Here is a 16,282-nt window from a genome sequence, read left to right as displayed (position 1 = left end):
TGCTGTTATTGATATATTTTTCTAGATTTTGAACAATATCATCTACATTAAGCAAGTGAATAAATACAATGTGAATAAATAATGAGAAAATACAAAAATGAAAACTACGTTTTGTCTTTTTTAAGATTTTCTTCAAAAGTAATGAAGTAAAAACGAGCATACTCTACAGAATTTTTTTTTCTTAGTTTATTGATCCTCTACACGCTTCCGAAGTTTTGACATTTACATTCCAAACATAATGCCAGCGGGATCTTTTGATTGCTACATGAATAACATTAGTGCAATCAATATCAAGATGTGAAGATCGAGTCCCGAAAAGGAGTCATTTCAGATTTTCAGAGGGAAAGAGAACGAGAGTTTAAAAGAAAGAAAGTGAGAACAAAGAGAGAATGAGAAAAGGTGAGAAAAAATGGTGGCAAGAGAGAGAGCAGAAGAAGATAAGAGGTCACAAAAAGGAAAAGAAAGAAAAAAAAGAAGGAAAGCAATTAATTTTTATTTTTTGTTTTTATATATTATTAATCTAATATTTAATAAATACATATTATTATTATTATTATCTCTTTATTTTTCGAAGATTTAAATTCTATATTATTACGTTTTCAAAAATTTACAAAAAGCAGTGAAATTCCTAAAAAAAATCTTTAAAAATAGATATATATATATATATGTGTCTTGCGTCATAAAATATTTGGTTAATTGTATTTATTTCATATCAGTTTTTTATTAAGAAGAAAACAATATTCCTAATCTTTTTTATGTACTTGGCGTATATTTTTTTTAAAAAAGATTTTTTTAGTGGTTTCTCTTTTCTCAAGTAAATTAAAGTGCAACGGACTTTCGCATAATTTGATGAAAGTCGCATGATTTGATTTTTTATGAAAGACGTGTCGAACGAAACTTATTATTGCCGTGTATAATTACACATGAATCTTATTATGCCTTTACACACAGCTGACAGCCTAAATGTATTCCCTAATTTATGCTCGTAACGTCGATAGAAATAATTCAGCAGATGGCGAATACAGACCTCGCGGCCGTGCCGATACCGCAACGAGAGAGAGACGTGTTATAATCCTAATATTCCTGATCTCGCCGCGATGCTGCCTAGGATGTATTATGTGAAAATTCTAGGCTACAGGCATTTCCCGGATTTATTGCGGGTTCGCGGTGGCTGACAGTATACTTACATATTGTCGGTGAATTTCAACGCGGTGTTACGCAATCGAGTCCGCTCACGCGCTCGTTCATATTTCTACGTGAATATGTATTTTATACACGGAGCTTCGAATATATTTCAAGTTATCTCCAAGCGGCAAAACGACGGCGCTGTGCTGAAAAATTTCGTGCGGTTTTCGAGTAGCGAAAATTAATGCACCAGGTCGTTAATAACCCGCCAATATGACTGCTGCCACTGAGTATATCGATAATGGATATTATGAAAAGAAGATGCAAACGACGCTCCTTCATTAATGCGATGATGCATTATCGAGGAGAATGCGCAGGGACATGTTATTAATGCGCAGTCAATTTTAATGCGACAGATGATTGCTCATTTGCGCGTTTTAAAAGCGTGTAAGAAGTAAAAGTATGTATTAACACATTATATGTTATCCTATTATGGCTTTTAGAAAAATAATCGCGACTTGTAATTAATTAATTTAAAAAGACTCAATATTTCAGTATTTATGCAATGAATATACGTTACGAATTAAATATAGAAACATACTATTCCGCCGAACACACTTTTTGAATAAATATTTAATTAATTATTTAACAATATATTTATTCAAAAATAATTACGACTTTTCGGAAAAAATATACGGTAGAACATGTTTCTGTCTTTAATTTGTAACGTTTATTGCATAATAACACATCGAATCTTTTTCAATTAAAATATATTAACTATACTCGTATATCGTGCTTCTTTTAATTCTTCTAAAAGCAATAAATTATTTTTGAATAAATATTTAATTAGTACCTTAATTACAAGTTAATATAAAAATGATATGAAAAAACAAATAATATGAAAAATTACAAGATCGTTATTAATTAAATAATTTGATTTAATTCAAAAAATTATATTTTAGACATAAAGGCATATTATAAATTAATAACGTTCTTGTATATATACACACTGAGATAAAAAAGTCGTTAGCAATTAGATATTTAAAGACAAATAGCACTTCAATTATGTACTATAAAATTCTAATAAGAACAATATATCATAAATAAATTATATAGAAAATATAATAATATAGTAAGAAAATACAGTAATATTAATTGACTATATACATGATTATTAAAGTTACTTGAACAATTGTTAATTAATTACTCTATATAATATAGTACTCTTCATTTAAAAAAAATGTTTATTGTCTAAATTAAAAAAATATAATTATGTATTTTATTTTTATGAGATTTAAGTAACTATTTTTAATGTAATTGAGATGTTACTATATTTCATTATCATGCACTTAATAGTTTACAAATATTATTGCCTATTTTTACAATGTTGAAAATACTAGATTGATAGCTATTATTATACTCTATAAAATTAGTTACAGATATACAATATTGCAAAATTTATAATTACCATACTATTTCGTTTCTTCTCATTGTCAGTGTATAAATGATTTTTAACTTATATGATTATACTTATATGATTTTTAATTTATAAAAGAATTATTTATTAAATTAATTCTCAAGAATTTAAGATTTTTCGTAAAATTCGTATTACAAAAATAGACTTTTAATTTCATTTTAGAGAGTCTATACTTGGACAAATATTCCGCATACAAACAACCTTTACCATACAAATTGTAAACCACGTTGCGTTCTAAAATTACATGTCATGTATATACACAGTGTTCCAGATTCCAGAAATTCCTCGCAATTTATTCGTTATGTGCGACATAATTCAAGATAGCTGTGTTGATATTAAAGATACATAAGTCATCAAAAATATTAAGACAAGATGGAATAAAGTTGTATCGTGAGATACAGGTAATTCAATACTTTTTGATTAAAGATCAACTCAGAGTGTACTCAGTTGATTGTGAAAAATTATAATTACTCTCATAATTATTTGACGTCATTAAAGTATTGTACGAATATGTGCAAAAAATGTACATAAAATTTATAATATATAGAACAAAATATATAGAACAAATTGTACCCTAGTATTTGTTAATTATTATTCATCGGAAAATACAGATGATCATTGTCTTGACATTTTTATTGACTCAAGTAATTATGTCTTTAATTCTCTCTCTCTCTCTCTCTCTCTCTCTCTCTCTCTCTCTCTCTCTCTCTCACTCACTCACTCTCTTAGGGCAGATATTAAAATTTTTTGCAATACATCACAATACAGAAAAATTATTAATACACTTACATTTGTTACATTCCTTTATTTATGTTTTTATTTATATTTATATTAATTATTTATTTTTATATAATAAATTAATTTTAAATATTTCCAAAGAAAAAAAAGTGTAGCAATTTTGATCATCAAGTAATGCAAATTAGAAGAAATAGTCAAGAAATTATAAGAATTAAATTGTAAAATGCAGCAACACGATTCAACAGATGAGTAAGCGCTTCTTGTATTGATATATTTTTCTTGATCTAAAAATTTGATTAGATAATTTAAAAGAATACATCAATAAGCAAACGCTTACTCAATTTAAAGGTCTGTCCTTTTTCCACTTCAATTTCTGAACTTCACCTAATATATATAGTTACTGAGAATCGTTAAATTGTCCATTAACTGATGCAGTGTATTAGTTAAAAGTACATATACTCAAATGGATTTTGTTGCTGTTTCCCAAAGTTATATATAAATTAGAGAACACATATATTGCAACTATGTATGTTGAGAAAAATAACGAAATTGTTTAACGTATTCGATAAAAATCGTTTCACGTTTTTTCTTGGTAATATTTGATTAGAAAATTTGTAAACACTTTAGTTATTAGATGCTGAGAATAATCATAATTAGATAAAATATTGTAAATAATATTTTTAAAAAACTAAATTTTACCATTTAATTTTTACAATTTAATTTTTATAATTTCTTGATTAGTTTTTCTAACTTGTTATTATGATGATAGAAACCACTTTTTTTTCTTTAATAATGTTTAAAGTTAATTTATTATGTAGGAATAAATAATAAATGTCATAAATCAAAACATAAGAAATATAATAAATGTAAATGTATTAATAACTTTTCTGTGATTTTAACTTATTGTGTGAAAGAAAATTTTGAAATAATATTCCATTGATCCTAAAATTAAGTTTTATAATTTTTAAGACCGTTCTTAAGACTAAGGCCTACGCATAATGGAATAAATATTAGGAACAGAAATAAATATTGAGATTTTAACTTATCAAATACCAGTTACATTGCGGAATACATAGTTTCTTATAGGTTAAAACCTTAATATTTATTCCTATTGCTAATATTTCCTCTATTGTGCGCAGGACCTTATTTTCTTTCTAAAGAATTATTTATGTGCATTGAACCCAATAGTATCTACCGTGTGCATGCATACGTGCGGGTGTGCGAGCCTGAGTGCGTGTGCGTTTAGGTATTTTGTTTTTCTAGTACCTGTTTTTTCTAGTACTATTTTTTCCAGAATATCTGTATCTGCATCCAGGTACTAAAAATAAAAGTACATTCACATACTGTTTACATGAAAATTCATGAAGTTATTAGGTGAAGAGCAAAGAGATTCTTTGAAAGTACTGATTGCTATTTTTTACTTGTGTAAAAATTCCTTTTCGATTTTCGCGCCTCTCATTACGCTGTCTATTGCATTCCGTTCTGTCATTTTATGTTGTTATACTTAATACACTTCAAATGTCATCCGTATTTTGTGTAGTATATTATAATTGTAAAATTATCCCATACAACACTGTCTTAAAAGATGTCCAAAGGAAATCTACTTCATAAGAATGCCTTCAAGATGCCGCTAGGAGAACTGTGTTCTATGGGACTTTTTAAATAAAGATACTTGAAATACTATTTTGATTTTACTTCTTTTTTGATAGCATTTTATTTGGTTTTTTCTGCAAAATGTACTTGATTAATTTGAGCAGGCTTCTAATTAATCAAAACACTATATATTACAATTATAATAAATTCTTGCTTTTAACTCGTGTTTTTATTTTTTATTTTATTAATAATTAATTGTTAAATTTTTGATCAAAATAATCTTTATTCCATATCTCCTTTTTTCCAATATTTATAATTAATGATTTTAAAATAAATCGGGAGGATCCCGTTTGCCTACAAAACGATTGCCTACAGCTTCATTTGCACACAGCAATATTGCACACAATATGTTGCACACAATATATAGAACACACGACAATATTGCACACAGTACATTGCACACAATAGAGAGTATATAATAGGAAATATATAATAATTAAATATATAATAATTACCAAACTCCCTATTGTCCTGTGTGCAATGCGCTATGTACAATAGCGTTATGTGAAAAGAATGTTCAATGTTTATCTTAAAATATATTAGTTATTTATTTTATATATGAAGAGTCCTTCTATCTGTTAAATGTTTTGAGCGCAGGCTGTAAAAATGCGTAGAACACATATTTCATATTTCAAGTTTATATCTAAATGCTACAGTTTTCATGCGGTTAAATGTCTCAAATTGTGAATTAAGTATCGCAGAAAGATTATTACGAGTTATGTCTTATATTTGAATTTAAACTGTGTCTTTTTATTTATTTTAAAATATATTAAACACTTTAGGATTCCATTAGGATTGTTTTCGTACTTGGGAAGTAACGAGTTACTTGTAACATTACTTTTTTGTTATTTTTTTTTGATAATGATTTGATAACGCCGTTACTTTTTTTTATTAGCAACGAAAAGGTAACGACGTTACATCTTCTTTAATAACGAGTAACGAAATTGACCCCATCTTGTATCGTTACGTTTTTTTAGGTCCCTGTCGTCACAAACAATAATAACGTTTTTCATTGGCAGGATTAGTGCACGCTCAGTGCACTTTAAAGCTATTGTATTGTACATCACAATCAACACAAAAAGATGTAAGTTTAATAAAAATATAGAAACCAATTAAACTATAAAAATATTCAATACTTACACTTTATTGTACTATTTGATAAAATACACATTGGGTATTTTATCAATTGAGACATCTCATTTTTACATTTAAATTAGAATAGCGTAATGTGCACACTGAATGCGCATTAGTTCTGCCAATGAGAGAGAAAAACACTATAAGATTATAGATTAAATAAAGAAAAAACTTTTCCCGATTTTTGTTTCATTCAGTATCCTCGCTTTAACATAAGAACACTAAAAACTAAAATATCTATTATATGATAAAATATCATAGAATTAAATATAAGTATGTAAAATAATGATAAAAGATAAAAATGTTCAAAGATAAATATCTTTCTAAATATCTCATATTTTATTTATATTCTATTTCCGAAACCTGTTTTAACAATCAAATAAGTATTCAGATAAGGCTAACAAAAGTCAAACGTTGATGTAAAAGCGAAAAATTAGGAGATGCAGATAACATTCAAGTGTCGATGATGTTTAGAAGCCTGTTTTAACATTTAAAAAAGTGTAATTATGCAGAAGACAGATTTATTCATCGATTTTATTTCATTATCTCAATAGTCATCAACTCTAACCATTAATCTCGGTTTGCTGGGCACAGCGACACTTTTTTTCTGCAAGATTCATTCATTTCGTGTCGAATAATCCTAATTTCATCAAAATCGGTGAGTAGGCTTTCTTGCATAATTACAAAAAAAGTAATGAAAAGTAATAATTTTTTATCGTTTCTTTTAAGTAACGATAATACGTTACTTTTAAAAAGTAACTTTTCCAATCCTGTGTGTATGTATGTATACAAAATCATCGCGCAATTAATGTGATATAAATTAGCCGTTACAGAATGCAAGTTTTAGAGGCTGCGCAGTTCTTTTATATACTACGATAAAAAAGCGCGAGGCGCGGTAACGTTATAATAAAAACAAAATTTACGAATTACAAAAATCGAAGAACTACAGAATAGAATTGCAGGAGATTCCCAAACTCATTTCGAGTGTGCTTTTTAGGCTCCCGAATGTCCTTCGATCGTAACATTATCATATATGCTTATATATCGATTCCGTATTAAAACTTAAATTATATATTAGAAAATAATTTGTGTTTTTAAAATAAACAATTCTAATAATAATAATTGAAAACGTTTATAATCTTTTTATCGTGCGCTGCAATGTTCTCGTACTTATTCGTCGGAATGATTTTTCATTTCGGCATTCTCTCCGTGCCGAGCATATTCCAGCGGACATCTCATTCAGTCTCAACAACTCCGAGCAGCAAAAAAGGAGAGGAGGAACGCCGACTAACCGACTAATCGTGTCTTACAGCCGCAGACGCACTTTTGATCCGCGCCGAGTTCACTCCCATAAATATCGCAGACGGAACAGACTACACCAGCAGACGAGGAGCACATGGCTCTAAGTCCGAGGGCCACCATCAAAAAGACACGTCCTGGGCGGCGGACATCGTCGCCGACATCTGGTTTCGCCAGTGTGACGATAGCCTCGTTAGTTCCACTCTTGTAATCTTATTATAGGCCGCGTGCTCTCTCTCGGATTTTATTCCGAGTCGCCGGTTAGCTTCTCGACCACCGCCAACCGACGCCTGGTCCACTTGGAACGCGCGATTTACGATCGTTTCCGATGCGCTCGTCCCTCTTCCTGCTACTTGAACGACATCGACGCATGCAGTCGATATCGCGAGACAACCAGCTTCCCATTCGCGATATTAAATTTTCAAGCGCTTGACGACGTTGCTACCAACGCGCTGCTCGTGGTGTAAGTATGTAGTATACTGCTAGTTGCGATATAATATTAAAAGAAGTGGATTGCAGAAAGAACTTGTGCGCTTACACATAGAGTACAGAAATCGCAAAGATCTTTTAATTATTTTAAATTAGTATAAGCAAATATTTTCAAGCCTATGACGGTCAAAGGTAGATCTTTCAAATGCCCAAATAATTCACAGTGAATCTTAGTGCTTAGCGTTTAACTCTTTATTAGTCTCGCATAGAATGTCTATAGGATACTTCAACCTTATAAATTTGCTAGAAGTATGTGAATGCTATTTATACATATTATTATATTTAGGGCAAATTATTTCACAATAAAAAAAATGTTGCATTTATTTCTTTATCTAACTGAAAGATGTATTATTACTCTTTATTTAAATATAAATCGTTAAAGAGAACAATGAAAATTTAAGTATAATATTGAAGTGTCAGAAATATTTCCCGCAAATAACATAGAATTAATAATGTAAACGTTAAAGCACTAATATCCGCTTTGATCCGCTCAAAATTAGGATCTTTTCTCTTATTTAATTTATTTGATATTTTTAATCTAACGATGTATTTATATTTATTATTTTTATTAATATTGTTATTGTTATTAATTCATTTTTCTTAATTTCTATTAGTATCACATTTTTAAGATTTAATGGTTGATGTACGAAGATAAAGTCTTTTTGCTTGTTACGTTGTACAACATTCTTGACAAAAGGTACTACCGCATCGTCTTCTCTTATAATTTGTTCCTGCTTTGTTACAGAAAACTTTACAAGTGCTTCTTTCCAGTTTTGACGTAGATTTTCCTTCATATGCAGGAGGTAAGAAAAATTTCTGACCTACATCTTCTTTTACATAAGTTTAAAGAAAATGCCAGTTTGAGAGATAATTTGTAGAGAACAATAAGCGAAAATCACAATTAAGAAATCATATGAAATCATCGAAAATTTTTCCTCCACAATTCTATTTTTCCGTCGAGCTATCTTGTCGGATTCATAATCGTTGAATTATCACTCAATTCATTATTCGATAGCGAACGTTTCGTGATTCGTATCATTTTGACACTTCGTACGACTGTATTCGTTTCGCGCATTACGTAAAAAAAAAAAAAAATTCTCTCAAAAAGCTTGCGATGAGCGATCGCAACAAGCAGGGCAATCTGTACCGGCGGGCAAATACAATCACGGCTTCGGTAAAATAAAATAAAAAATTAGAGAGGATAAAAAAATACAAATCAACTGCGTCTACCTCGTTCGAGCATCGAATGCGAAACAACGAACGAGCCGAAGCGCGGACGGTGGAGTAATTAGTCCGGGGCACTTACATAATTCAAAAAGCTCGAAAAAAGGTCTCACCGCAATTTCCCCGGGTTTTTTTCTCTCCCCCTTCTAACCCCCTTCCAGACCCCCTTTCTACCCAACACCGTACGAGAACACTCAATCACTGTCCCGCAAATAAAGTATTTTAATGCGCGGTCGTTAGCATGCTAATAAACGGTCGGCTTGCATAATTCTCGGCGAGAATAAAGTGGAAGAATGGACTGCCAGGGGAATAGAGGGACGTGAAGAGACCGCGAGAGAGTCAATCCTCGGGCCCTTAGGCCCCCTTGCGATTAATTACCGCTCGGTCAGACCGTCACGGCCGATGAGAGTCATTAGTTTCTTCGGGAAATCTCGACGTCGAAGCAGAGCCTGGAAAATCATGGGGCCTGATGTAAAGTTTAAAGGTAGACTCTCCTTCCTTCTTTGTTTTATGACACAATCATGTATGTACAATACATTGACAAACTAATATTTATCTAACGTAATCTGCTTTAGCAAACTTATTAATTGACGTATTTTCTTCGTCAATTAGCCTTCCAGTTCATTTGCAGGAAGGTCGTAGGACATAATACATCTAGACCGAACATTCTCCGAAATTTAGGAAAAAAAATGGATCGAACGAGTGTGCCCTTTTCTACATGAGGACTATCTCCACTTCTTGAATGTTTAGTCAATATATGTATACTATGTTTATGAGAAAGACTCAAGAGTGGTGTACGGAAGATTTGGATCTGGCTTCTGGCGAGGATAAAAGAAAATGTCACGAAAGGAACGATTTTGCTCTGAAGTATCTAAAAATCTGTATCTACATAGAAACAAATCTGAAAATAATTTCATTGGACTCTCAAAATAATTTCGTAGGAAACGCATGATGAATACTGCAAAAAGTTTTGAGATTTTAGCAATCAGTTTGAGCGTCCTACATAATTATTTTGATCCAATAAAATTATTTTCTGATATCCAGCTAAAGGACGTTGTTAAAAAGGAGCCCAATTTTTGCCCAAAAAGAATGTAAGTAAAAGGAATAGGGTTTTTTGCAGAGTTTAACCTTCTAGATACGACACATGTATTAAAAAGTTTGTAGCGTTCGGGAAACACTTTGAAAATTGAGCATGATATACTTATTCAAATGTCAATATTTGCCTTAATTTTTGAAGTGTTCCCCAAACACCGTGAACTTTTTAAGAACTTTGTCGTATCTAGGAAGTGAAAATTTATCAGAAAACACTGTTACTTTTACTTACATCTTTTTGAGCAAAAATTTACACTTTTTTAATATCCTTTTGAATACTTTAGCAAAACGTCCTTTCCTTACAGATATCGAAAACTCTTTCGTGCGAGTTTACAACGGGAACCAATCGCATAATTCAGGAGTAGCCCGATTCCCGCATTATTTCAGCAATGTTAATCCTCCGATCCCACGTTTCAATATGACCGATTCATTTTTAATGGACGCAGATGGATGAGCTTCGGCTTTTTTCTGCACAACTGGTAAAACTGAGATACCCTGACAGGCGCGGTTTTAGCGCACGTATCGCATGCGCGTCGCGCGTGCATCGTCCTGACAGCCGGCCTTGCCAGCTGAGGAAACGAAGCGCGAGATTCCGCGGGAGCGGCGAGCACCGCCGGCGTCGTAATTACGACCGTTAGTTCGCGCATACATCAATTATCGACGACACGACGACACGGGTCCGCCGCCCCGGGCGGCATAGTCCCGGCGATGGGAAACGTCGCGTCGCGCACTATATCATCCGCGCCGCTTTCCGTCGAATCCTCGATTCGGTACTCGATATCAGCATCGATGCGATAATCCGCACCGAGACTTCATCCGCCGAAAACACCGTCAAAGATATTACCTCAGAATTTAGCAGTCACACCGATATGCAGGGCTCTTTCAAGGTGGATTTAGATCTTGATATGAAAAGCAGAAAGCAGAAAAGCACCAGCCAATCAAAACTTGCGCTGATAATAAACAGTACAGAAACAAGCAATTACCAGCGCGAATTCTGATTGGCTGCTGCTTTTCTGTGTAGGTCTGAATCCACCCTTACAAAAAACTATTTTGCTGAAATATCTAAAAATTTAGCTAGATCTCTAGTATAATCAGATCTGAAAATAATTTTGTCGGACTTGTAAATAAAATAAATAATTATATAAAAAAGATATGGAGCTAGCAATGCAAAAGTTCAGATCCCGATTTATTATTCATAATTCAAGCAGCTGTAACTTCGTTAAAAATGAATGAAATTTAAATTTTAAAAAGGGGTTTTAAAGCTTAACACATCTATTTTCGAAAGATCACTGTTTTGTGAATTTTTGTAAGATGGTTCAATTTTTACATATAAAAAACTACAAGCTGGACACAAAATGAACAACTTTTCTCACTTTGTCTCTGTTACGTGCTCAAAAAAAATTTGCAAAAATTTTCTAACAGCAACTTAACTAAAAACTTTCTAATGAGAAAGCTTCACGGAAAAAAACATAGCTGAAAACTTCACTAATTCAGCAAATCTGCAGTCGTAATATATAGGCAGTTAATTTTCTATGTTAAAGTAGCAAAATTGGCAACTTAACATTAGCTATTTGTTAAACCATCAAATCTTCTTAGTTATAAATGTTGAAATCGTGCAATAAGTTACAGGTTTGCTGTACCCGATTTATATTTTTTTCCGTGTTAAAGTTTTCCTTAAAAAATCATCTTTTTTTAATGATTTTAACACTTTTTTATACTGAGTTATCAGGTTAAATAAAAAGAACATTTTAACTTTGATTGTTTATAATTTTGTTAAAAATCATCGTATCGTAATTTAAAAAACAAATAGATTTTTAAAACTAAAACTTTACTCTATCAAATAATATAATTGCCATAATTTGAGTGAAATATTATATTATGTTTGAATTTGCATAAAAATTTTTTTAGAATTAAGCTAGAATTTTTGCTGACCCAATAATTATATAGGACGCTCAAACTGATTGATAGAATATCAAATTTTTTTGCAGCATTGCTTATTGTGCTTGAGTTTTTTATACAATTATTTTGATGATCTAATAAAATTGTTTTTAAATTTGTACTTAGCTAAATTTTTAAACAAGGGAAACATTCAACTGACCAGACACATACTTGTATCCAGACATTTACACAAAACTTTATTTGTTTATATTAATCTCTCAAATGCCTTTTTAAATATAGTATTACAATTTAATTGTAATCTTTAAATTAAATTATAATATTGTAATAAAAATAACATTTGAGAGATTAATAATAATAAATTTACTTTGTGTAAGAGTATTCGGACATATAAATGTCCAATCATTGGGACATTTATCTTATTTCAATAAAAATTAATTAATGTTATTTCGATTATTTGAGCGTGAAAAGCCGCGAAAGATTTTTAATGACGGATCTACTGAAGGTAGAACTGAAAAGAATGAAAATTTTATTCTCGACTTTCCATATATTTTTACATCAGCAGGATTGTAAATAAAATCAGAAGGTTAAAAAAAAGTCAGATAGAAGAGAAAGGAGTGGTTGAATTGTTTAATTATAATATAATTAAACGTTATCTTTCTCGTTCGTTGCATCAACAACGCCTAGAAAATATGATAATAAGTACTTCCCTTAAATGCATTTTTCTTTATTACAAGTTCAGTTTATTTTCTTATACATAAAGATGGTAAAGAAAGATATCTTGCTTTAATATTTTTAGCAATTTTACTTTAAAGTAAAATTGTGCTCGTTAATGTAAGGGAATCATTAAATTGTAAGTGTTTAGTTCTCTTTAATTTTTAATAAATAAGCTTATTACTGCTTTTTTATTACTTGTCGTATCACCGAAGCACACGTGACCTAACATCCAAATAAAGTGGCGCGTGTTCACCACCTTCGAAATATACAATGACAGAGAAACGGCGGTTTATCTCTCTCTCTCTCTCTCTCTCTCTCTCTCTCTCTCTCTCTCTCTCTCTCCTTGTCTATCTCGTTCCTCTCTCCCCTCAAATTACCTAAAACCGATGAAAAGCCCATTAGTTCAAGTAGAAATCAAGCCGACGTGACTAAAAACGCGTTTAATGGCCGTCGGCGCGCGGCACAGCACCGGCGGTCTTTTCGTTGTCGAGTCATTAAGAGCCAATCTCTCGCGAGGCTTCTATTAATCACGCGCCATCGAAACGCCAGCAGCTTCTACGATCGTTTCCGCGAGCGCACGCATACTTCGCCGCGAATTAATGATCGGTTATGTCGGTACGTGTTATTACGCTATACAAGCCGGAGTACAGATGCTTAATCGTCAACTGCACTGTGGTTAAATTTCGGTAACGTAACTACTACCATCGAAATTCAGGATGGTCCCGATAAATGAAGGATATAATAAGACTTTAACAGATCGTGAGATAACGTCTACTTTATTTTTTATTTATGACGGGCAAAGAAATACGCAAGAAAGAAAAATTTATGGTCGTACGTTAAAATTTGATAAAACCTTTTTTTAAATTACTAACATAATATTAATGTGTTAATATGAATTGTTATGGTTCCAAAATTGATTGCCAGTATTGAAAGTCTATAGTACATGTAACGTAAACTATAGATTTTCAGCACTGACGGAAGATCTGGAACTCGACCTATAAAAGTGTATAAACTGTTTTATGCGATAAGTAAATAAATTCAAAATATTAATACGTAGGCAGAAAAAAATGTACAAAAGAGAGGCACAGTCTGAAGTAAAATTTAATGAATTATTTTTAAAAAATACTCTAATCTTACACTAATGTTTTATGTACAATTATTTAAAAAATTATATGTATAAACTGTCTTACTCCAATCGATAATTTTAAAAAGCTAATGCATCTATAATTCAATAGTTTTTTCTGTATTATAAAAAATGTCACGTTCAAAAAACTTATATTGCGAATCAACATCGATTTGCAATAGGCATCGATATTTTCGGAGAATGTTTTATCTAGCGAACAAACACGGGCTGTTTCTATAAATAGAATAAAAGTAACTTAACTTAATATTAAGTCAACTGGTTGGATATAATTCGGAAAAGAGAAATACGGCAGGAAATACAGTTAAACGCGATATCATCGGGAGAGGAAACAGAGGACATCTAGCCAGATAAAAGTGGCATAAATCTACTGAATCGAGATATCGAGACTGCCGAGTAGTAAAGTCGTTATACGACTTTTTATTTCCTAATAGACCGTAGAAATCTTTAGAGACTTAACATACTCCTCTCAATTAATTCATGGATTACTGTCTTCTTTCACGCATCTTATATTTTATCTTAATTAATAATTCATTTAATTGTTATTAAACATTTGCGTTTTGCTATCCAAGATGAGCTTGCACATTTGTTTTCAGCATATACAAGTATATTAACAATTTGAAAGAATATTTATTTAATAATTTCTTTCTTTTATTCTAAAGTTATTTTAATAAGCGAACGATATAATAAGAAAATCGATTATATTTTTAAATTAATCGATTATCTTTATCTTCTAGAATTCTAGATAACGTAAAGAATTAATAGAATATCAGAAGGCTATAACTTTGAGCCGTAACATCGTAATCAGCGTCCTCGTATCATCCGTATTTCATTCTCAAACCGGATCTCATCTGTATCTAACGCTCTCTTCTCATTGTAAAAATGAAAGTTGGCAACATATAGTACACATATAGACATCCGCATTCAATATCGAGTATAACGACGGAGTCAGAGTCACTGCGAAGTGTCTCGGAAGAATTCGCGCATTTTCACACGTGCCAGGACTCACAAAACACGTCCGCTTCCTCCGTGGTGCAGATGATATCACGGGATCGTAAAAACGTTGGTTTCCTCGGGTTGGGCTGATCGTAGCCAGCCGGTGTGGCGGTACTCTCTCGGAATCGAGAAATCTCTCGTCTTCGGAGGAAACGAGGACTTAAATAAAGTCGCGCGCGACCCTTTTTTACGACTGATATACATTAGCCTGGGTCGTTAGCAACAGCGCGATCGTGCTCTCGACTTACTCTACGTTAAGTCGCTCGAAACATCTCTTCGAAGATATCCAACACACCTGGCGAACCGCTATGTGGGGTCGTTCTCTTCCTAAGGTGACGAAGATCCCGGAGATTTCCGTAAGATAGAATAAACGTTGTATTCATGTGTGATTCTGTAGCCGGAGAAAGTTATAACAACGTTAAGGCTTTTTTAAGACTTGTGATGGTAAATGAGAGGAATTTTTCTGATATTAAATAAGAATTTTTATTTATTTAAATATATTTTTATATATTTTTTATATTTCGCAGTAATTTGTTTCTATATTTTCTTATAATATTGTAACTTATTAAAGTAAGATTTTATAATATAATTCAGAGAGACTATAAGATTATTCCTTGCATTATCGGTCAACCTTGTATTTCATACAACCTGCATTATTAAAGAAAAAATAAAAAATGTTTATATTACCGATCCATTTCTTTCGAAATTATATATTTTTGTGTACAAAAGTAAATAAATTAGAAGTGCAAATAGTGAAAAAAAAAATTACTGTTTTTAAAGGTTTTCTCTTAAATTGCTAAGTATTACAATCTCTATTTTAATATAAAAGGACCAACTATTTCTATGTTACATATTTTCAGTCAACATCTTTTTAATCTGTTATATAGAGCCCGAAATCCACTTCCGGAACTTTAACAAACAACGATACAACATGGGACAGTATAAAGGCTGCAGCGCGAAACAGGACAGCAAGGGTCGAAGAGTGATGCGCCTCTTGACCGTGGACCATACGTAAAGCAGATGAAATTAATCGCGCAATAAAAGCTGACAGCCGAGCACTAACGTGCTAGTACACTCCGAATTCCGGAAAATATATCGTTCACACCTGCGCGACAAGCAAGGTGAAGCTGAGGCGTTAAGATCAACTTTATTAGCCCAACGTCCCAACTCAATTTATCGAGATAAATTTATCTTTAGGAAAAATATGTAGCATTGAAATCATCATTTAATTAAAATTGTTAATGTATATATACATATATATGTATATGTAAAGTTTTTATTTTAATTTCTTTTATATAGTT

This window comes from Trachymyrmex septentrionalis, unplaced genomic scaffold (assembly GCF_001594115.1).
Source record: "Trachymyrmex septentrionalis isolate Tsep2-gDNA-1 unplaced genomic scaffold, Tsep1.0 scaffold59, whole genome shotgun sequence".
NCBI lineage: Eukaryota > Metazoa > Arthropoda > Insecta > Hymenoptera > Formicidae > Trachymyrmex > Trachymyrmex septentrionalis.
This window is presented reverse-complemented; position numbering follows the sequence as displayed.